The sequence below is a fragment of the Meles meles genome, chromosome 10 (genome assembly GCF_922984935.1).
Source record: "Meles meles chromosome 10, mMelMel3.1 paternal haplotype, whole genome shotgun sequence".
Lineage (NCBI taxonomy): Eukaryota > Metazoa > Chordata > Mammalia > Carnivora > Mustelidae > Meles > Meles meles.
Window position 1 is genome coordinate 43,679,480 of NC_060075.1, and position 25,215 is coordinate 43,704,694.

The 25,215-nt window shown below is 41.9% G+C and overlaps 1 long non-coding RNA gene across 4 annotated transcripts in view; it reads left to right on the forward strand.

Annotated features, from left to right (window-relative positions):
• LOC123951980 overlaps positions 1 to 25,215 on the forward strand; it is a 204,483-nt gene that overhangs the window by 168,945 nt on the left and 10,323 nt on the right. For all 4 annotated transcript variants that reach the window (XR_006820545.1, XR_006820543.1, XR_006820546.1 and 1 more), the window contains 2 exons: positions 22,851 to 22,935; positions 25,059 to 25,114. This is a non-coding gene — a long non-coding RNA (uncharacterized LOC123951980). The remainder of the gene's footprint in view (positions 1 to 22,850; positions 22,936 to 25,058; positions 25,115 to 25,215) is intronic.

The window sequence follows — 25,215 nt, forward strand, 5'->3', positions numbered from 1 at the left end:
GGTTCTTACAATATGGCAACTGGCTTCCCCTAGAGTGAGCAATCCAAAAGACCCAGGTGGAAGACACAGTGTCTTCTATGACTAGACTTGCCAGTTACATGCCATCATCTCTACAGTGGTCTACTAGCCCCTCGGCCTGCCTTGCTTCACTGTGAGAGAGGGCTACACAAGGGCATGAATACCAGAGATGAAGCTCACTGAGATGAGGATCATTAGAAGCTGCCTTCTGCAGTTTCTAAGTACCCCATAAACTGTTACCTCCCGACCATTCCTCTGTGACTTTGTGTGTTCCCTTTGCCTGGAATTTTCTATTGCTTTTTCTTCTCTTTCAAGGGCCAGCTCAGTTTCCTTTCTCTCAAAAAGCATTGCCAACACTTGCAGACAGCACTTCACACATATATCTATTTTAGAGCTTATCTGTCTGTGGACCTGTTAGTCGGCTGATGGCAGATTAAGTACACTTGGGACTGGCATAGACTTGGCACTCAATAATGCTGGGTGAATGGATGAAGGAATGAACGCTTATCATCACATCAAAAGGCATCTTGAAAAAATAAAAGAAAAGAAAAAAGGCACCTTGGTCTATAACTCTCGGTTGCCTTCTGAGACTCAGGATAGTCCGCGACAGTCATGATAAACCAAATTCTCTCATATGAATTGTTGATAGGAATAGGGAATACGTCGTATGACTTGGCTCCATGCAAACTTTGCTGGGCAGGATCCTCCTTACAAGTTTCTCAATTATAAAATTCCAGGAGAGGCACATGATCAAAAAATTTGAAAGTTACCCAAGTATTACTTGCAGGATTTTATTTTTAGATATGTCCTCGTATCACCAAATGTTATCAAGTAAGCCAAATAAATAAGAGACATTGTAAGGCAAGAGAACGTCAACCATAAGAAGAGGAGGGCTCAGCCATGAGACAAAAGCGATCAAATGAAGTGGATAACTGTTGAGGTGGGGGATCAAAATTGCCAAATTTGAAGCATAAGTTATTTTCAACTTGGTTATTGTTCTTCAAACTATACTTTATTTAATTAACTCATGAGAGGATCGTGATGAATCTGCAACTTACAAATTGCTTTTTAGATTTTTTTTGCCTCAAAGTGTATGGGTAGAGTCTTGACTACATGCTCCTCTTTAAACTCTCTAAGTGAAAAAGACTTGCTCAGCAAACAGTTGACAAAAATAATTTTCAAGGTAATAAGAAATGCTTGGGACAAAGGGGACTTCTGAAGAGAATTGATTCTGGCTGGGCCCAGCATCTGAGGACAAAACAGAGCTTAACAAGTCAGCCCAGAGTGTCCTGGCTCTCCATAGAGGTGCCATCTTGGTAGTCAATCCACTGAACCCTGTGCTGAGATTCCTGCTCTTGAGGATTTTGGCTCTCCTAATCTGATGGTGCCTGTGAAACCATGGTACAGGCAATCCCTCTAATGTAAGGGCAGTCACACTGAACTCCTTGGGCAAGTTTCTTAATCCCCTTGAGCCTCAATGTTCCTGTCTACAAAATGTAGATAATAAAGCTAACCTGCTTCATAGTTTGAGTAAACATTAGAGGTTTATTAAATATATTTAAAACAACATACCCCTAATACTCTATGCCTTCCCTTTCTCTTCCCGGGTCACCATTCCCTCTCTCCTAACATGGTTCCTCCGCTTCAGATTCCCTACACCTGGCTAGCATTTTTCTAGTAATTTTTTCCTTTAGGGAGCTTTTCCTGGTTTCCACCCTTTCCATGAAGAAACTTTCTGTGCTTCTATGAGATTCTTAGCTCTGGGTACTATATAGGAATGTTCATGATATAGGACTGTAGCCGCCTGTTCACTTAGCTATATTGACCCATTAAAATATAGTCCAAGGGTACAAATTATGCCCACCTTGTTCATCATTGTATTGCCAGCACTGAACCTAAAGCACGACATATTTTAGGAACTCAATGAATATGAAAAGGGCATAAAAGAAAAGCAGGACGGAAGAAGGGAAAGAAAGAAGGAAGGAAGAAAGGAAAGAAGGAAGGGAGAGAGGAAGGAAGGGAGGGAGGGAGGGGGAAAGGAAGGGAGGGAGAGAAGAAGGCAGACAAACAGCTGGTTCCCCAAGCCCTGTTTTCTAGAGACAGCAGTCCTTGGGAACTGTGCCCCCCGCCCAACATACCTGCACTAGCCAGATATTATAGAGACCAAAGATACTAAGCCAAAGGTGAAAACAGCAGAAATTGGTGGAGATGGTGTTGGCTGGAGATTTATTGTGCCCTCAAGGGGCACAGTCCTAACTAACAGAAGCAACCACCTCCTGGAAGGAGAGAAAAGGCACAGCTTCCACCAGAGGGAAACACACATATGTTCATAGTCTCGGCACGACTCTTGGATCTCCTTAGGGCTTCCTCTTCAGGTATGCAGAAGGAACCTCAGAGTTGCCTAAAGCAACATCAAAACGGACAATAAAAAATAATTGCTAATCTGGAGAATGTTCATCTTCCATATGTAGTAGGAACGTCAGCTCATAAACTCAGGTGTGCCCCCAAAAAATTGAAGCTCTTTATTTTACAGAAGCCAACCCAAATTTTATTCTAGCATTTCCCTCAATCCAGGCCTGTTGTGACACTTGACCTGGGTTATCTTCAGGGTTAAGCCTGGATGGGTTAGTGGCGATGGGTAGGGACATCAGGTCTTTTGAGTCTAGGCACATGTACACCACAGATGCCAATCTTCCCTGTCTGCTTGGACCCATTTGTAGCACCTCTTTTGGTCTTATCTGCCAAGACTGCAGATGGTGTTCCTTTTTGGGGTCTTGGCCCCTCATCAGGATGCTGTTGGGAAGCCAGACTGATCCCCACTGTTTCAGAATGTCTTGACTCCACCGTTCTCTTCCCTTAGCCCAGGTCTTTGTGGACTGGGGGAGGACATGGGTGAGCCTCACTCTGCCTTCTGTTTCTCTGGGTCACTCTGCCTCTGGCACTAAATACCCTTGACCTCTTCCTTTCTTCTGCAAACCTCTAGACCCCTGGTAAGTGCTTCTAAAGGAGAAGCTGGGTATTCTGGCCAGTGACTTCCGCGTTCTGCTCTGCCATGTCCCTTACCTGTGCCCAGGAAGCACCAAGCAAACAGCTTGCAAACAGGAAAAGGGAACTCAGACAGCGAAGACAAAACCAGCAAAATAAATAAATGCCTGAAAATATTGTCCAGGCACACAAAGTCCCCAAAGAATGAGGTTATGTAGGTTTTGACACCCTGTGGAGATGGAGCGTGGGAAGGACTGTGATTTCCTGAGACGCCACACACATAATCTTCATTGGCTCCGTCTCAGCCCCTCACCCACCTTCCGTCCGAAGGCAGCAGCCATGTGGGGGCACCTTTCTGGGCAAATCTACCTCTTTCCTTGCAGCTGAGTCCGTGTATTTATATGAGTGAGCGAGCCTTTTGGCCCATTGTTTCAAAGAGACCGAGAGTTACCAACTTGAGAAATACACTTATTGATCTCTGCCCTTTACCCAGAGCTGATTGAGGGATGTGTTTTCTTTTTGCATCAATGTGCTAGACAGCTCCTGGTGGGAAGAGATGACAGACGCTGACGCTATTGCCATCTGAGTGTGTGAATATGCCTGCAAAGCCTGGGAGTGCTTGCTGGAAGGGACAAGTGTGTGAGCGTCTGTGTACGTGCACCCCCACCCAACGCATAGCCACTCACACACACGCAGGATCACACACACACTATCACACACACATACATACACACAGTCACAGACACAGACACACACACACACACACACCAGCACACGCAGCCTCACTGGATTGGTGAAGGTCTAGGCCAGGATCAACTTTAGCACGTCTTATTCAAATATTGAAAAATATTTTTTTCTGGCTCTCCTCTCTGTAAAATGGTTCCTGCTTTTCAGGACTGTTTTTCCCTGTGCCTTATGTTATTGGCTTTCTGAAGAAGGCAGCCCAAATAAAAAGCAATCTGTTGCATTCTCATCACAATCGATTATATCCATCTGCTTAATTGTCTGGTTTCTCAGCAAACGTACACATCTTTTCACCCCAGCATCAACCCCGGGGCCTGACCACTAGGGATGCCTGAAATGAGAAGTTGCTTTTACCAACATCATGATTTGCATTTGGAACTTTTGTCTTGGAGACATTTCGTATTAGCCTAGAATGAGTTCTGGGCTCATGTATTAAAACTGTATTTGGCTAATGTCTGCTGTGAACTGGATTCTTTGCCTTAATGTCTTACAATCCTCACCAGGAAGTCATGAAATTGAAAACGTTTTCTTCAGGGAGGTTAAAGACATGTGCTGGGAGCCTCACCCCACCATAGCAGAGTTGGGATTCCAGCATGGATCTTCCTGAACCAGAGGTGGCTTTGCACCAGTCTCCCCCAAAATGCAAAATTGCTGTGTTCATGAACTTGAGAGATGGAAGGTACCTAGAGAACATCCAACCTATTCAATCTTTAAGTGAGGACACTGAGGGCCAAAAACATTAATTGATTTGCTCAGTGGGGTCTTACAAGCAGTTTCTAGCTAAGCCTGGGTCCCACTCTTGGACTTACACAGTTATCCCTGCAGGGGTATGGAGCTCTGTCAAGTAGCATGGTGCATATAACACGTGAAAGGTGGGGTCCCTTCAGGAGTGGGAGGGAGAAGGGAGAAGTCACAGAAAGGCTTCTTGTCAGAAGTTCATTTCACACTCAGTCTGATGAGCAGAAGAAAGCCAGTCACCAAGGACTTTGCCTCAGTCATGATTCAGGAATCTGTTCCCTGTTGGAAGAGCTTTGTTGTCCCAGGTTTCCAAGAGGGTTAAGAGATTTTTAAAAGCTGTGGGTGAAACATCCACCACTCTCTACTGATGAAGGGAGAAGACTGCATGCTAGGAACTCCAGGCTAGGAAGCTCTTGAAATTCTCTCTTGGAAAGAGTTGGCTTCATGTGATCATATTTAATTCTGGGAAGTACTCAGGTTAAGAGGGTTACACAAAAGGAATTTTCCTGTGGATAACGTTGAATTGTTATAAACAGTGACATCCCTGAATCTTGATTTAAAGTAAAATAAATGTTGGCAAATGGTCACGTGACTAACCGGATAATCACCACGTGTGCCTACTTCCATGGCTGCCCATATTCCAGATGGGAGCGGCCAGGTTATATCTTCCTGCTTGAAACTTCAGACATTGCAGCACCCTTGCAGCAATGTTCAAAGCCCTTGGAAAGGCTCCAGTCTGTGCCTGAACTTCCACCACCCACCAGACCCCTTCCTCGCATCTGTCCTACCTCTCTGCGCTCCTAGGCTGACAGACGTTCTGTACAAAAATATTTAAATACCAGCCAGGAAGGAGGCCCTGGTCATAGCTTAAAAATTTTTGCTCTGCTTATTTCAGTAAATAATGTGCACTATATACTTGATGAGCTTTTTCAATTTTTAGGATAACTTGTATTACTTTAGAGCAGTTCTTTGTGTTGCTGAAGAAAACACAAACCTGAAAGATTTTCAGATATTCATTTTTATAAACAAAGGAAAATTCCTGAATCATTCTGGGCAGTACTTGGTGTTAGCAAGTGCTCCTCCCCACCGAACACCAAGCAAGAATGCCTGGGCTGGAGACTGGCTAACTGCTCCCGGCCCCATCTCCTCTTCCTGGGCACATAGAAGAGAATGTATTTCCTGGTCTCCCCTGCTGTTCAGTTGTGCCCACGTGACGGGGTCTCACCAGTGGCGTGGAAGGAACATACCCGCCTTGCAGACGAGGCCATGAAGCCCCTCGCATGGTCCTCTTTTCTCCCTCTTTTTCTTCTTGTGCAACTCTGGAGAGACTGAAGGAGCCAGAATCCCTAAGTTACCACGAGTGACTGTACTAGACTCAGAGGAGCGTGTCATGCACAAGAGCTTCGCTATGTCATGAGATGTGAGACTGTCTGTTCCTGCAGCATAACCTTGCACACCCTAACCAGTCCTTTGTCTCCTCCTGCCCCACTGGACAGCACACAGCAGGGCTGGGCAGGCAGGGCTGCCCGGGGCACTGCCCGGTCCTTCCTGCGGGCTGCACTTCCCTGGCTTTCATCACTGCTGCCTGCTAAGGGTCCACAACGGAGTCCTTCCCCAGGCATTTCCTCAGCCAAAGTGAATTGCCTCTCCCAAAATTATACCCCCCCACTCCATTCCAAGAGCAGCCCCATCCTATGACAGTGAGGGACACCTTTAATTCCCATAACACGCGGGGTTTCTGTTTGATAACTTTACCTAGGCTGTCCTTTCCGCTCTGAACAGCTCTGCCTTCCCATGCCTGCCGCGTCAATCATATTGGTCCTGAGCACCAGCTACAGTCCCCATATCATGTCCTCCAGCTCCGCTGTTCCTCTGATTGCTGGCACCCCTCTCTCCTGTACCTTCCTCCCTCTGAACATTTATCCCAGATGTTGTAGCTCTGGGCATGGTTGCTGCACTTAAATAGTAAACTCACTGACAGGAGGTATGAGAGCTCTCTGTCACCCCAGACTTAGCACAACCCCTTCCAGTCCCGAGCCCCTCAGAGCTGGAGAGAGCAGCTCCCTTTCAGCACTCGCCCACTATAGCCAGATAACTCTGATACATATTAATTTGGAATGGTTCTTTCTGTCTTGAAGATTTGGAAAAGGATGAGAGGTGTTTTATCTTGTTTACTATTTTTATTTTCACTCATCTCTGGCCCACTTTGTGGTACTCAAAGTCTACGTTTCTGGAGAGCAACCTCTCTTCCCAGTGTTTAAGAAAAGCTAAATGCACTGAGGTTATGTTATGGAGAAGGGGAGAGAGCAAGGGCCTTTGGATGATTCCCAGCACATGGAAGAGAAAATGCAAGTGGTGGTTTCCCCAAATCCTGGAGCCTGCGGTTCATTCCTGGCAGCCAGATGGGGAAGGGAGGGTTGAGAATTAATGCCCAGAATGTGGGTTCGTGGAGGTGGAGAAAATGCATAGTTATTGGGTTGACATTTTATGTCCTTTTAGCCCAGCATTTTAGAAGTACAAAGTCAGATTTTGTTTATTGTGAAGGCAATAGTGTCACATTTCTTACATAAGAGAGTTTGTGGTTGAGAATTTACCCTTAATACATGAATATTCAAACCAAGCCAGAATGAACTTCCGTGAGGGTGAGAGTATTTCAAATATCTGACTCTCTTTCTTTGTAACCTAGCTGGAGGTTTCGGAGATGACTAACACTTTCTCAAAGCCTTGACAGCCCTCCTCCACTCCCTTTGTTCTCCTAGAAAAACATTGTTTCGTATAAAATGCCTTTCCCCACATCTGGCATATTGTGCTGACCTTGGGAGCACACATCTGAATATCTTACTTGGAGGTTTATTTACAGCCTGCCTTATAATTAAAGATAGATAATTCTTTATCCCCTTGCAGCTTGATGAGATGTATGCGATTTCAGCATCTGGGTGCCTAAATGCTGGTTTGGGTCGAAGGAGACAAGTAGATGAGCAGCACGTTCACAGGAGCCACCTGTCTTGGGAGACCTCCCTGTCCTCACCCTGTTGTAGGTGGTACCATCACCCCGTAGTGATATCATACCCACCCATGTCGTCAACACTTGAGAAAATAAGGGCCCTAACGGCTTATGAGACATGAATGAACACCTCGGACGCAGGAGACTGAATGAACCAGACTGCAGACAATTCTGCATGATGGAAAGCCTTGCCTGTTGAAATGTGGGGAGTTTGCCCCTTTAAGCTCTACAGAGAAACAGCCATTAACCTCCCCACCCCCCCGCTGTGATGCCATGATAATCCAAGGTGTCATGAGGTCAATCAGATGGGACCACCCAAGATTCTGTGAGGACATTGAGGCTTTGTCTTTCCCCTGTGGGCTGGGCTGGCTCTGGGTTCACTCTCTGTCTTTCTCTGCCTGCTCTGCCAAGACATTGAACTCTGGGGACTACATTTCCGAGGGTTTATATGTGCTCGTCTGGTACCATCAGCCCCTATTGATATCACGCCCACCTGTTATCAACACTTGAGAAACTACATTTCTGAGGGTTTAATTTGTGCTCCAAAACTAAATTTTTTAGAATATTAAAGCACAGGTGAGCGTTTCTTTAAAGATTAACAAATTCTTCTGAGTTTTGTCAATGTTCCAGGCTATTCTTTATCCCCATTCAGCCAACTCTCTTACCACGCTTTCCATGCCTTCGTGCAGTTTCTCCTCTCGAATGTCTCTTCCAGCTAACAGCCACCTCTCCTATAAATTCATCCACTTGGTGAATTCTGAATGTCTGCTAAATTGTGTGTCTGCTAAATGTTAGACCCCTCAAAAAAAGAGACACACAGGAGCCTTTCTAAACATCCACTCCCTTCTCTTCTAGGCTCCAAAATCCCAGCACTTCTGCTGGGATCACATTCTGCTCTGTACTCTGAGCATTGCCCTCATGCCTGTCTTTGCCACTGTATCATGAGCTTCCTGAGGAGAGCAGACCCATTTGGATCTTCCCCATCTCCTTAAGCACCACATACATATCAAGCGCATAGAATGTTCTTAGTTGACGTCTGAGGAGTCAAGGCAAATTACGAAGATAGTCTAGCCCCCAACCAGCAAATGCCCCGAGCAACTGATACCATATAGAAGACTGGGTTGACCAGCTGGGCTCTTGTCAGATGTTCCAGACTTGCGAACCCAGGGGTTCTGACCAATTTGAGCCCTTTATACTGAAGACAGTGATAGTATAAATCCCAGAAAGAGGGCATTTCAGAGAGAGCTGGAACAGAGGGGTTGCCCAATCCGAGCTTTCCCAGTCACAAAAGACATTCTGCTTCCTCACCTCCTCGGTCCTGCTCCTCCCCAGAGCCCTAAATAATCAGCCTGGACAGCTTTTGTCACTCTGAAAAATGTATGTAACTGCAGATAAAGTCTACCCCAAACATCCCTCTCACACTGTGCTGACTCATTTGCCCAAAATATGCCTGACCAGTGAGGCAGAAATAATGATTCTTACTGGCTTTTAACTATCAAGTTCCCCAGCTCTATTTCCCTTAGTCCTAGGGGCACATAATAATTTGGTATAGAAAAGGGGGGGGGAGTACGCCTGCCAATTCCCATCTGGAGAAAGGAAATGTATGCAATTATGTTAAAGGTGCATAAAGTTAAAGGTGTTAAAAGTGTCATTCACAACCTCCACTCCCACTTCCCACCCACCATCACTCCCAACGCCACAGAACTGTCTTAACCTAATTGCTTCTTGGAGTTATGCCATTGTCCTGTATCAAAAGAAATAAGATTAAACATCACAGCAAAAAGGAGATTAAGAATAACATCTTCTTTACAGAAATTTTCAGAAATCCCTTTAGCTTCACGATGGGGCATAGCTGAGATTGACAAGCAATTGGTTTCATTTATGTCAGGAATGTTGCAAAAGGTGTCATCGATCCAGATTCCCCTTCCACACTGGATGTGAAAAAGGGTACAGCCAATGTTTGTACCCCATCTGCAAAAGTGTACGTCTTTGAGTGACACAGTTTTGTTTCACCCTCATTTCTGGTTCCATTTGTATCCATGCCCCTCTGGTCCTTTTCTTGTCTTCTGCTTTTAACTTGTCTTGGTGTATCTTCTGTATTTTTGCATGATGTCAAAATAGTTTGTGGAAAAGGAAAGGGCCTACCAAAAATTTAATGATCACTCTACTTGAACTCTTATCTGCCCACCTCTAGGTAGATAAATCAAATCATCTAAACTTAACAGCAATTACTCTCAAAGTAGGGGCCAAGATACAGGAACATACATTTTGGATCCTTGTGTGCTGAGACCAGAGGAAGAAAGGAGAAATCAATCTGCCTACAGTTATCACATTCCTTCAATACACACCTCCACCCTCCAAAATCATATCGCCTCTGTTTTCTCTTACACATGACTGGTGTCCAGAAAGAACTGATATTCTTGACCTGTTCTTTGTAGGAATTAAGGGTGAGAACACAGGTGCACATATTAATCTGCATATTAAGGGATGCCTGGACAAGCTTCTAGATATAAATGCACTTCTAGATATTTGTCCATTTACACTGGTTCTCAATTGAAAAGTAGAATCCAGTGGGGAGCCTGGGTGGCTCAGTCAGTTAAGTGTCTGCCTTTGGCTCAGGTCATGATCCTGGAATCCTGGTATCAAGCCCCACAGTGGGTTCCTACTGTTTCTCCCTCTGCCCCTCTCACCCTACTCGTGCTCTCTCTCACTTTCATATAAATAAAATCTTTAGAGAAAAAGGAAAATGGAACCCACTGAGTCTATCTTGATGTCATCATTTAGAGCTACCTGTTTTGTTGGTTTTTTTTTTAAGATTTTATTTATTTATTTGACAGAGAGAGAGAGACAGAGCATAAGCAGGAGGAACAGCAGAGGGAGAGGAAGAAGCAGGCTCTCCCCTGAGCAGGGAGCCCAAAGTGGGTTTCGATCCCAGGACCCTGGGATCATGACCTTAGCTGAAGTCAGACGCTTAACCAACTGAGCCACCCAGGCCCACCTCTGCATCTGGTTTTATACCTAAGAGAATAATTTGGAAAATCTAAGATCATAGAATGCTAAAGCTGAAGACCTCTGTAATCCTCCATTCCAAGGAAAAAATTGATTATGTGGTTAAACATTTTTTAAACTTTCTTGCAAAATTAGCATGCACTTGATACAAGAATGTCAAATTGAAAAAAAAAAAAAGTCAAATTGCCCTAATGTGCGAGAAGTAGAATGAAAGTAAGTCCCATCACCTCTACTGTACTTCCCAGGATAAGCACCACTAGTAGGAGCTTTCATTCCTTTGTTCGTTCATTCATTCCAAAAATATTTATTGAGCACCGATTATGTACTAGGCGCTGTAGATCAAAACAGGCAGGAAAAAATAAATAAATAGATATAGAAAATAATTTCAGTTAGTTGCAAGTTCTACAAAGAGATACAATAACAGTGAGTTAGAGTACACTTCAAGCAGAGTGACAAGTGAGGTCTTTTCAGACCGAGTGTGACTACATGGCAAAGGAAACAGCAAACACAAGGCCTACAAGCAGCAGTGTGCTTGGTATGTGCTAGGTAAGTTCTAGAACAGCCAGGGGACTGGTGTAGCTCAGGAGCTCTGAAGAAGGGTGTACGAGATGATACAGAAATGTCGGCCATAGGCAGATTTTATAAGTCCCACAGACACTGTCTTTTCCCAGTGCCAGGAGAAAGCAGTTGGGTGGTTTTAAATGGGAGAATGCAACTTTAATAGTCCAAAAGCTTTTTAGTGGGGAGGAATGATCTAGGGGTTGTCTGAAGATTAGTTTCCAAGGAGGCATGATCCAGAGGGAAGGTTTACTCTATATGATTGTTTCTGTAGTATTTATGCTAGTGTCTGTTTCCTATTACATTAAATCCTACAAGAGCATTAATAGCAATAACAATAATAAGCCAGGCCTAGCAGACTCCACAAGATCTACTTCATAGGTCATGCTGATACCTGAGTTCACAGGCAGAGTAGCCAGTTGAGGCAAAGGGACAATGACAGGCTGACACAGGCTCGGCAGACTCACCTGTCTGCACCACTAAGACAACTTATGCCTTTTTGATAATTGATGGCTGTATATTTTCTTTAGAACAATTTTATTTTTAATTAGTTCAAGGTTCATACAAAATATCAAAAAGAGTACGAAGAATTTCCATGTACACTTCACTCAGCTTCTTCCAGTGATAATATCTTACATAACCACATCCGTGTCAAATACAGGTCATAAGAAATACATGTCAAACCCAAGACATTGGCATTGATAGGATACCATTAGGTACAAGCCTTACTTGGATTTCACCAGCTTTTACACGTTCTCTTCTGTTAGCATTTTTGGAACTTTGAGTATATTTTATTCAAATCTTATTATGATTAAAAGCCTTATCCATGATTTTGTGATCCAAGAGATGAGAACCTGTGTGCAGACTTCTCTCCCCTTGGGTTCACCACCTTGATGCATTCTCTGGAAGTCTCTTTCAACCTGAGCTCCAAGTTCCCTTGGTCCTTCCTATCCTTAATAAAATCCTTTTTCTCCCAGAAATATCTTATTTGCTCACAATTCCCAAAATGTACCTGTTCCTGACTACATAGATAAAAATTTAATATATATTAAATAGAAGCCACACTTGCCCACCTATATCAACTACCCCATATCCATTACAGTGAACAAAAATAAGCATCTGCTGTTCTAGTCATCACTTTTCTTTTACAGCTATCTTTTAATATATTTTACTAAATGGAACCTGCTTTCAGACTTTTGGTGATGAAGTTGCCACACATTGACAACTGTGTGCCCTCTAAGCAACACTTGGGGATTTTCTGAGAGCTTATTTATGTTCTGGCCCAAACAAGATGTTCTACTCCCAACTTTTTCTCAAGCTCCAAGACATGGCGTTGGCCACTCTCCAAGGGTTTTTATTTCTTTTTCATGACAGATAATATTAAACACCAGAGCTGGGCCCAGACTGTTACATATGGATAATGGGGAAAAGATGGCACCTGCTTCTTGGCTACTTTAGCAGTCAGAACTGAAGAGGGCATTTCTTTCTAGTTTTCGCGGACAGTGCTTTTTGCTACATGTAGTCTGTATGAACGGCCCTTTTGGCAGGGTAACTGCAACAGCCCTACAAACTGATATTTCTAATTCAAATATAAAATGACTACATTTTGTTTCCTTTTCCTTCAAAAACACAGAATATTGTACCACTTTCTCTTATTATTTGCTTTTGATGATCACTTAGACCTTCTAATTTACTCTTAGTATTTGATATACTCTTTCTAGACTTTCTGTGTGCGTATGCAATTCAGATACTTTCTAATAGTGTAGTTTGGCATTTGAGCTTTGTTTCCTTAAAATAGAATCCTATATAAATCATATATACATATAATATATATGTATATATACATATAATATATATGTATATATACATATACACACATATAATATAATATATATTATATATAATATAATACATATATATACATATAATATACATATATAATAATACTGCTTTTTACTAACAATGTACTATGGGTTTTGTACAACATCAGAACATAAAGATTTAAATCCTCTTACTTTTAAATATGCTTTCTTTCAATAATTTATGATCATTATAATGAATTCTAAGATGTAGAAAAATACCAATTAAACCCAAAATTTAACTGCTTAAAAAAAAACTGTCAGTAACCATCTTTTGCTCTCTCTCTGCATATATATGCAAATGGAGGCATACATTAATTTTTTTTGAAAAAAATAGAATGTCAAGGAAAAAATAATTTAAGTGATTCAAATAAAAACCAGAGTCTTTATTAGTTGATGCACACCAGGGAGAACCTGAAAATCAGGTTACTCCCCAGGTCAAATGATGACTGGAGTTTTACAGGAGAAGGAAAAGGGAAGGATATGTGTCTCCATGGCCTAGCCTGGATTGCTTCTTTTTTTTTTTTCTTTCCTTCTTTCTTTTTTTTAATCACTAACTGCTGCAAAAATTGTGCTTGCAAGAGGTAAAGAATGGGGGCGCCTGGGTGGCTCAGTGGGTTAAGCTGCTGCCTTCGGCTCAGGTCATGATCCCGGGGTCCTGGGATCGAGCCCCGCATCTGGCTCTCTGCTCGGCGGGGAGCCTGCTTCCCTCTCTCTCTCTGCCTGCCTCTCTATCTACCTGTGATCTCTCTCTGTCAAATAAATAAATAAAAATCTTTAAAAAAAAAAAAAAAGAGGTAAAGAATGTTCTAGTTTCTCGTGCTTGCTCAGGATCACTGATACAATCCCGTTCGAACAACTGTCATAACAATTCTTCCAAGAGCTATTTTTGTAAATTTTGTGGTTTGTCAAGTTTTGAGGGAGGGAAAGGAAAACAGAAAAATAGCAGAAGGGAAAAAGAAGGAAAGGAAGCAAGGGACAAGGCAAGGAAAACAGGGGTCTGTCATAATTCATTTACAGAGCTCATCCTCACTTACTCAATTATTAAATTTAATTTTACCTGAATTTAATAGAAGACAAAGGGATGCAACACTAAAACAACTAGTAAACTGTATATGAGTATTTCTTCACAACAGAAATATTTATTTCCTAAAATATTCTTGCTAAAGCTAAGGGAATCCACAATTTAAAAAATGGTAAAATCTCAAAAAAACACATTTTTCTACTTGTGTTCATTTTAGAGAACATTGATTGCATTCCTGCAAAAGATGAAAAAATTAACATTCTCACATTTCCTCCCACCACCTTCCCACCCACATTCTTATTGCTGTTACATCACTAATTCTCACAATAACTTTGCCTAGTTCTACAATCAAATGTATTTTAATTCTCACCCTCAGGGCCTTTACCACAAGTTCTCCATTTTTGAGGTTTTATTTTTATAATCCAGTAACAAAATAAAATTTGATAATTTTTTAATAAAGATTCATTTATTTTTGTTTTGTTTCTTGCTTTTGTCTAAAATGTCATAGTTAATCATCGTTTTATGTGGCATAATATTCTAGAGCCACAAAAAAGCAAAACAAAATGGACTTTTAGAACATAATTGACCAACAGAACTCTCTACAATGATTGAAAATTTCTATATATGTGTCAGTTGAGCCCTTAAAAATGTAGCTAGGATGAACAAAGAATTCAACTTTTCATTTTTTAAAAAATTTCAATTAGTTACGGGGCGCCTGGGTGGCTCAGTGGGTTAAAACCTCTGCCTTCGGCTCAGGTCATGATCCTGGGGTTCCGGGATCAAGTCCCACATCGGGCTCTCTGCTCGGCAGCGAGGCTGCTTCACCCCTCTCACTCTGCCTGCCTCCCTGCCTACTTGTCATCTCTCTGTCAAATAAATAAATAAAATCTTTAAAAAAATAAATAAAAAATTTCAATTAGTTAAACTTCATTGGTCACATGCTGTTAGTTATGATTGTCATGGAAGCCTCAATTCTGAAAGATCATATGCAAGACTATTTCCTAGACTGTGGCATGAAAAGCTTTCTTAAATAGGACACAAAATGCATGAAGTATAAAAGAAAATGTTGGTAATTTGTATACATAGTGGCCCAAAACTAGAAACACCTTGAATGTCAAGGGTAGAGTGATAAATTGTGTATAACATACAGTGAAATTTTGTTAAACATTTCATAAATAGAATTATTTACATGTAATAACAAAATCTCACAAATACAGTGTTGAGCAAAGCAAGGTAGACATAAGAGAAGGATTCCAAAGATGAGTGAAACTAACTTGAATATTAGAAATCCAAATACCAGGGGAACCTGGGTGACTCAGTTCATTCAGCAACCAACTGTTTATTTTGGCCGGTGTCATGGTCTTAGGGTCATAGGATTATGCCACATCAGGATTCACACCCAGCACAGAGTCAGCTTAAGGTTCTCTCCCTCTCCCTCTGCCCCTCACACCCACTCTCACACGCTTCTTCTCTCTAAAGAAAGAAAGAGAAAAAAGAGAAGAAAAAAGAAATCAGAATCCTAGTTACCTTTGAAAAGGAAGGCGGGGTAGTAATTGGGGCGGCCGTTAAATGGTTTTTTGAGATGTCGGCAAGGTTTTATTTCTTGACCTGATGCTGATTACACAGGTGTTTACTTCATGATAATTTATGAAGGCTTACATTTAGGTTTTTAGATTACTCTTGGGTTACATTAGGTTTTGAATACTTTTCACATCTATTATTCTTCAAAAAAATTTTTTTAAGATATTATTTATTTCTTGGACAGACAGAGATCACAAGTAGGCAGAGAGGCAGGCAGAGAGAGAGGAGGAAGCAGGATCCCCACTGAGCAGAGAGTCCAACGCAGGGCTCTATCCCAGGACCCTGGGATCATAACCCGAGCTAAAGGCAGATGCTTTAACCCACTGAGCCACCCAGGCACCCCAACAAAATGTATTTTTAAGAAAGAGATCTTGAACCCCAGAGAACAATTGGAGACTGACCAGTATTTTTTTTTAATTTATTTATTTTGAGAGTTTTTGTGTGTGGGTGGGGAGGAACAGAGAGGGAGAGGGAGAGTGAGAACCTCAAGCAGACTCGGGGACCACAGAGCCCGATGCAGCACTGGTTCCTATGACCCTGAGATCATGACCTGAGCTGAAATTAAGAGTCAGAGGCTTAACAGACTGAGCCACCCAGGCACCCTAGAGAGTGACCATTTCTTTTTTTTTTTTTAAAGATTTTATTTATTTATTTGACAGAGAGAAATCACAAGAGAGGCAGGCAGAGAGGAAGGGAAGCAGGCTCTCCGCTGAGCAGAGAGCCCGATGTGGGACTCGATCCCAGGACGCTGAGATCATCATCTGAGCTGAAGGCAGCAGCTTAACCCACTGAGCCACCCAGGCGCCTGAGAGTGACCATTTCTTATTTAAATGTTCTCATTCTTTAAGTTGTTTGCTAACATTAGCATGCATGCATGCGTAAGTAAATATATACATAAATAAAATATAATTTTTTATTTGTTTTTAGTTGGTAATGATTTACTGGGTATTTTTATTCATCCTCTGTGAAATGCTTATCCATAGCCTTTTCTCACTTTTTATGGGGTACTCTTCATTTTCGTAATGACTTATGAGAACATTATACTATAAGGATATTATCCATCTATCTGTCAATCAGGTTGCAAACATTCTCCTTGGTTTTTCATTTAATTTAGTTTAGAGTATAATTTTTCCATGCCAAAGTTTTCATTTTTATCTCTATTCAGTTAATTTCATCATATCATTTATGGTTTCTGAGCTTTTTATTTGCTTATAATAGCTATCCCTGGTCAAGACTGTAAAAAAATTTCTTCCTATGTTTTCCTGTAGCACGTTCAGAGTTCCATTTTAAAACATTTAAATATTTAATCTATCTGGGATTTATTTTATTTACAATGGGCACAATCTAAGTCTGTTTTTTTTTCCTTCGTCCTTCTGAATGCCAGTGGTTCAACCAACCACATGTGTTACATACATGATTCAACTTTTCTGCACCAGCTTGATTTCTATTTACATATATGCACACATTTCATGCATGTGTGTGTATATATGCCTCAGATTCCCTTAGATACCTGGGTTTGTGTCTAGGTTCTTTATCAAGTTCCACTTATATTATCCAGTCTTGCACCTGTGTCATGATGATTTAATTACAGAAGCTGATTAGCGTTCTTCAATCACTAAAATGGAAAGTTCACAATGGCAGGTATGGCCTTCATCACTCCCAGGCCTGGTGCCCTTCCATGGGCCTCTCCCCAGGTGGCATCTCATTCTTCACGGCCTCTCCATGGGGCCTCTCTTTCCAGAAGGGTAGTCAGACGTCTTACATGGCGGATGGCTTCCAAGCACACAGAAGTGTGCACTCTAGGTCTTTTTAAGGCATAACCCTATAAGTGGCACCACATTGCTTCTGCTGTGTTCTATTTACCAAGCAAATCACCAACTGGTCAGAGTCAGTGAGGGAGTGACTTCTCAAGGGCCTGAATACCAGGAGATGTGTTCATTGGGTGGTATCTTTGCAGACTAGCTACGTCAGTGGACATCTTGGTCTTGCTCTTGGTCCTGTCTACAATAAGAATGTCTTGAGCTTTTCACTGATATTTGTTGTTGGTTTCTACCCTTTATTAAGATAAGGAGGGATCTACAATACACAGGGGTTTGTTCTGTTTCGTTTATCAGAATGGATGCTAAATAGTGTCAAATATAATTGGTAATTTCTAAAAATGATCCTATGGTTTTTCCCTTTTAAATATTTATATAATAAATTCCATTAATTCCCAGAATTCCCAAGCTTGGACCCTCTTCCATAACTGAAGGAAACCTTCTGTCATCATCTGTTCAGGCTTCTGTAACAAAATACTGGGGACTGGGTACCTCATACAATATAGAAATCTATTTCTCACAGTTCTAGAGGCTGGAAAGTTCAAGGTCAAGGCAGTGGCAAACTCAGCATCTAATCAGGACCTGCTTTCTAGTTCATAGATGGTGTCTTCTCACTGTAGCCTTGCATGGTGGAAGGAGTGGGAGATTTGTGGGGTCTCTCTTGTAAGGGCATTAATCCCATTCATGGAGGTTCCACCCTCAAGACCAAGGCAGCTCCTGAAGTCCCACCTTCTAACATTATCATCTTTGGGGGTTAATATTTCAAAATATAAATTTTAGGGAGACACAAACATTCAGACCTTAGCACCCTCCATCATCAAAGTGCATTATTCTTCAATATATTGACAGATTCCATTTGTTAGCCTTTTGTTAAAGAATTTTCCCTTTATGGTCATGCAAGAGACTGACATCGAGTTTCTTTAATTTTGTACATGCTCCTAACTCCTTCATTTTATGAGTAAGGATATGAGGCTGGAAAGGTGGAATGAGTGCCTCAAATTAGTGAGAGAACTTATATTAGAAATAATGCCCTCAGTCTCCAAGTCAATGAGTTTCCTCCTATGTGATGGTGACTGTCTCAAAATATTCAAGGGTTATCTGTTTGTTTGTTTTTGGTATTAGGACAATTCAAAAGTCTTTAGAATTATAGAACTTGATGAAAGTGTCCAGCATCATCCAGTTAACATTTATTAACTGTAAGCTATTCAAATAGTGTTTACATGTAACTCATCTTCTGCTAGAACCCATTAACTTCTGCGTATAAATGGATATAATTAACTCCCTTAATAATAGCTTTAATAGGAGCTTAAATAGCTCCTTTTGTCCTGATTATTAACCCACAAGGATTCCCAGGTCATGAGCCCTCTCTAGGTCCCATCCAATTAAACTACAGAGTTCCTAGATTGGTCTCACCTAAGTGTTTTGGGGGTACTCTCTGCTACCAGGTGACCTCTGTTCCTATTCTTTCCTCCATCTTGTCATATTCATGATTGCATCAAAGGCTGCTGAAGGATGGCACCCCACGTGAGTCTCTCAGGAATGCTATGCCTCTGCGAAGGCTACTATTTCTAGAATTACTCCAGAGCAGCAATATTGAAGTCCCAAAGTCTTTGTCATTTTGGTAATGTTGCTTGGGCCCACAAATCGCACCGCATATACCTTTGGAAAATGTATACTGTCTACACTCCAAAATCAGGGAAAGACACCAGGCTGTCTGTGTCATCCCCTCAGGGAACGCTCCCCATCCCCATCCTCACTCTGCTAAAGCCTGCGGTCCCCATGCAACTCGGTAATGAGACACCCACCCCACTTGTTGACCAGGGACTTTGGGGACACATCTGAAACTAACCTTTGGCCCAGAATGGGTCCTCTACTATGAACGTGTTATTTTTGCATGTATTTTTTTCCCTAAGCTTTAGGAGCAAGGAGAGAAGGAAGTCTGTGGAAATGAATTTGTGCAAACCTAATACGGTGCCTAAAGTAAGAGGTCTAACGGTCTTCAAATGCCCCTGCAGAGCGCCTCTGTATGTAAAGCAGAGAAGTAGGCAATTATCTGGTGATTTCGCTCCACACATTAAATTACGCAGATTCAGACTAAACCCCGTGCTTTTAAGGAAAAAGGAGCTATCTTGAAAGCATCCAGGGGGTTGTGAAGGTACACATAGGGAGACTCGAGTGAGGAGTCTAAACAGAACCCAAGCAGCGAAGGCAACAAAACAGTTTCGAACAATGTATACAAGTAAGCTTCATGCCTTTTGTGTAAGACTTTTATCTAAAGCAAAGACAGACAGAATGTAATGAAACTGGTGATTAATTCAGCTTAAGATCTGAAGTGATTTTGCCTTGGAGTGTTTTAAATATCAAAAATAGTTTTGACATCTTAAAATATTGAAAGAGAGCTAGGTTCTTTAAGGAAATATTAGAATTATAACAATGTAGGGAAGAATTGCTTGACCAGGGAGCTTTGAGAGGAGACTAGCTTATTAGGTATTGGAAACCATTGAAAAGAACCACTGCTTTCAGGAGTGTGGGACTGACCCTCCCAAAAGATGTCCCACCCTCAGAATTGCCTGTAGACACTATAGAGAGAAAAAGCAACACAGTAAACTTAATGATAAAGCTTGCTTTTCAGTACACCTGAGGAGAATGGATTATGCACTGAGTAATTTTACAATTCAATAGCAGTTATCGGGAGGAAAAGAAAGAAGAAAGAAATAAAAGAAAAGAAAGCAAGCAAGCAGTCACACCTTTCACAAGACCAAAATAAACCCCAGGCCTTTGCTGGGCTGTTCCACCCACCGGGATGCCCTCCCCCTGCTTGTCTGCCTAGCGGACTCCCACACACCCTCTGCAAGCATCTCACATTAACACTTCCTTTGTGGTTTCTTCCTAATTTCCTTTAAAAAACACATAGACATATTTCATTCTCTACTCCCACTTCATGTGGGTTACTGTCTCATCACAAATACAGTGCCGCCTTGTGATAATTTGCACTCCCCTAAGCAGAGTGTTGACTGGTTCTCCTAACATCAGCAAGCCCGGGCACCTTCACCAGCATCATTCAGGGAGTCTGATGAATGAATGGCATGTCAACATACGGAGTAATATTGAACACGCTGAGATCCCAAACATGACTTAACAAAACCTTTGTGAGGAATACGTTTTGAAAAAAGAAAATAGATTACAGAAGTGTATGTACAATGAGATCACAGCTATAAAAGAAGAAGGATGGCTTTCTAGACTCATAAATAAAACCATAAAAATATATGTTTATGTCAGAGCAATTAAAATATTTTCCCTCATTTCATTATCTGTCCAAATTTGTTTTGTAATAACATGTCACCCCTGGGGTTAACGGGACTATCACAGGATGTTAGAATGAGGCTCTTCCTGGAATTGGTTTCAATTACAGAAGCCTCAATCAGATAAATATCACATTATCACAACAGAGGTACAAACCTGCCCATCACTCTCAAACACAGAATTTATAAAGTTAATTTAAAAAACTCTCAAATTTTGAATAGTTCAATGAGATCAGAGGTATATAAAGCATTAGAAAAAAAGCTCTGAGGAAGACTTTGATGAAATGGGTTTTTTGTTTGTTTGTTTTTGCCCCCCAACCCCCCCCCACCCCCTGCGGAGAGACATGTGGTCTTGCTCTGCTTCTTCATAATCCTCTTCAGGGAGCATGTAGGGCTGTCAGAGGGCAGCGTTGGGCCATCAGAGGCCTGCAGGGCGGTCACCTTGGGGTAGGTTGCCTCTAAGGTGTCCACTCAGAAAGTGCTGAGAATCTGTCCCCTGACACTAGGAGACACAGAGAACTGTGCCTTCTTTACAGCTGAGAAAGTGAAGCCAAGAGTGGGATAGAATCTGAGCCTGCCCCAGAAATCTTGCCCCCAATAGTTGCTTTGTTGAGATAAGGCAGGTCTTCCAGGGTTTTGAGGGGTGCGGAATATATGAGTCTCCCCACAGTGAGAGACAGAAGGTGTGGACTTTAAGCTGGAATGGGATTGTTGAGGGTCCTGTCCCACAGGACCAGCTGAGGGGTAAGGACACAACAGAGAGAGCTGTAGGGGCTGTGGGAGTGAGGAGCCTAACTCCAGCGACTGAGGTCTGACAGAGGAGTCTCACTGAACAGCTCAGATTACGTTCATTTCTGCCTGAGTCAAGGAAACTGCAAGAGAAAGGGTTCCCAACAGGAAACCTCCGAAGGGTCCTCCAAAGTATTTTATTTTTTCAGCGTTCCAAGATTCATTGTTTATGTACCACACCCAGTGCTCCATGCAATAAGTGCCCTCCATAACACCCACCACCAGGCTCACTCATCCCCCCACCCCCCTCCCCTCTAAAACCCTCAGTTTGTTTCTCAGAGTCCACAGTCTCTCATGGTTCATCTCCCCCTCCGATTTCCCCCAATTCACTTTTCCATTCCTTCTCCTAATGTCCTTCATGCTATTCCTTATGCTCCACAAGTAAGTGAAACCATATGATAGTTGACTTTCTCTGCTTGACTTATTTCATTCAGCATAATCTCCTCCAGTCCCATCCCTGTTGATACAAAAGTTGGGTATTCATCCTTTCTGATGGAGGCATAATACTCCATTGTATATATGGACTACATCTTCCTTATCCATTCATCCATTGAAGGGCATCTTGGTTCTTTCCACAGTTTGGCACTTCTTTCAAGACATGTCTCCAAAGGCAAAGGACACAAAAGCGGAAATGAATTTTGGGGAACTTCATCAAGATAAAAACCTCCTCCAAAGTGCTTTATAGGAGAAACAGAAAACAGCTTTCACCAAATGTGGGGCCTGGCCCCTAAAATTTCCCCAGCCTAGAGGGAATTGCCGTCTTTCTTGGGGCGCCTGGGTGGCACAGTTGGTTAAACATTTAACTCTTGATTTAGGCTCAGGTCATGATCCCAGGGCCCTGAGATCAAGCCCCTGGTCAGGCTTTGCTCTGGACATGGAGCCTGTTTAAGATTCTCTCTGTCCTTCTGTCCCTTCCCTCTGTCCCTCCCCTGGCCTCCCACCACCTCACACACACACTCCTAGGCTTTCCCCACCAGGACCTTGCTTAGAGTAATACAAGTGGTAGGGAAGTGGCCAGTGCCACGTTCCCTGTTCTGAGAAGCAGGTCCAGGTTAGCAAAGGGAAGGAAGTCTTGTACCAAGGCATTTTGGTGATTAAAAGTTGCTGAACCTCATATATTCTGAATTGAGAGTGTTTGTCACTTAAAGCAAATGTTGCATTATTTTGTAAAATGAAGGGAAAGTCAGGAGTCTGCAGGAAAAAGATTGCTACGGGCAAAAGATTACCACCAGGCAATAACATTTAAAAGTCTGATAGGGGATAAAAATTAGATTGTGTTTTAATTCCAGTCCACACATGGAGCTTGTTCATTATGCCATTGCATTAGGAAAATCAGTTTTAATGTCCCAGTAAGTCATAAAAAGAAGTTGTCCAGGTTGGAAAGTTTATTTGCTTTTGATTTTTCTTTTAAATGTTATTTAGACCCTCATGAACCATGGAGCATCCTACAACATTTCATATTTTGGATCAGATTTTGGATCAGAAAGCTTGGATCATTGAACGTAAGGTATGGAAGGAAACTTGCAAGCCATCTTGTATTCCCTCTCATTTTACAAATAAGGAAGCCTGGGGCATACCGAGTTTAAGTGGCTTGCCCCCAACAGCACCGCTGGTTAATAGCAAAACAATGTTTGACATGCCACACTTCCTTTTCAGATGGGCTCCCAAATTTCCATAGCCTGCTGGATCCACACCCCCAGTCTGAGAGGAGTCTGAAAATAGAAGAGAAGTGGGCAATTTCCTAACAATGCTAATCAGAGGTTACTGTCTTCATTATGAGAACATCAGAGAGGATCTCACGAAGCAAGGGTTTAGGGAACGTAGGAAGTTAATTACCTTCCTTTATAAATCATCAGTCACCGTCCTTGTAACCCAAGGCTGTTTGAAATGCAACTTGTACTTAGTAGCAGGGAAACAGAAGATTTTGGACATTAATATGTGCAAGAGAGCCCCTTTCAGTCTAGTTTATCATGTTTTTCTTTGACAGGCTTAAACAACTTTTAGAACTTATCTTCATATTTAGTTAAAAACAACAAAACAGCTAGAGAATGCTTTGATTGCAACTAATGATTACCTAATATATCTCCTTTAAATGAACGTGAAAATGGCTTACATATTTAAGTGACTTCCTGAGATGAAATTGACTAGGCTTTCAAATCTCAGATTGAGGAAAGCATCGTGGGTCCCCAAGCAACTCCCGTAGCAATCGGCTGCAGCATCATTATATGTCCCCATCACTTTAGGGTAAAATAGTACGTCATTTAAGGATTCTGGGGAAATGCAAATATGTTACCTGGAATGCGACCTAACATTTCCCTGCATTCCTTAAAGAGATGGCATGATGGAAAGAAATGGCAACCAGGACAGAGACCTTGGGCTGGAGCTGGATAGGCGGGGAGGAGATAAGAAATATTCCAGGCAGCAGATTAGCTCAGGACAGACTGTTACAGCATCCAGTGAAGCAAGCAGAGAGAAGGGAAGCAGAAAGAGGGCATTGTTTCCTAATGTGCTCCACATCATTAGTCATTAGAAAAATTCAAATCAAAGTCACAATAAGATGTCACTTCACACCCACTAGAGTGGTTATAATCAAAAAGATGGGCAGTAGGTATTGGTAAGAATGTGAAGAAAATGGAACTCTCACACATTGCTGATGAGAGTATAAAATTGTGCAGCTGCATTGGAAAACATTTTGGCAGTTCCTAAAAGTTATAGAGCTCCAATAGGGCCAGTATTTCCACTCCTGGGTATACACCCAAAATAACTGAAAACATATATCTGCCTCAAAACATATCTAAACATTCACAGTAGCTTTATTTATAGTACCTATAAGTGGAAACAACCAAATTGTCCATCGATTGATGAATGGATAAACACACGTGATATATCCATGCAGTGGAATATTACCCTGCCAAAAAAGGAATGAAGTACTGATTCATACCACAATCATGGGTGAACCTTGAAAGCACTATGTTAAGTGAAAGAAGCCAGTCACAAAAGGTCATGCATTGTATGATTTCATTTATATTAAGTGTCCCGAGTAGGAAAACCCATAGACGGAAAGTAGATTAGTGGTTTCTAGGGACTGGGAGATAGAGGAGTGGGGTAAAAAGTAAGGGGTTTCTTCGGGGATGATGAAAATATTCTAGAATTACACAGCAGTGATGTTTGCTCAATTTTGTAAACTAAAAGCAATTGAACTTTAAGAGGTGTGTTTTATGGTATGTGAATTATATCTCAACAAAAAATTGTAGAGCTAGATGATGCAGAACAGAAGGGATAACTGCAAAAGCAAATCCCATGTGATCATGAGATCATGATGTCAGGAAGAGGGGATTTCCTTAGACTTGAACCATTTCAACAAGGATGCAGCATAGAGTTTCAGAGGCAGGAGTATGGAGATCCTTTTTCAAATTAATCTATTTTCTCAATGGAACGAAATCAAAGTCATCCTCTAAGGGTGAAGTGAAAGAAAAAATTGGGGGAGGTTTGAGAAGGGAAGTGCAAATAGTCCAGTATCCTTGGGAGGATGGGAACATGACATGACAAGGGGCCTACCTGAGGTTTGTGGTCACACATTTAAAGTGGAATGAGGCATCTTGATGTCATGTTTTCTCCACCCACATTCAGCCCATTGAAGCAGGTGCGGAGTCGGTGGAGACCGAACCACGGCTGGCATTTTCCAAGTGAGTGTAATATACTCTTGTGCGCAAGAGTGATTATAATGAGCTGCGGAATCTAAGTGGGATAATGAGGGACGCAAGGATGTGAGGAGGTTAACAGAGAA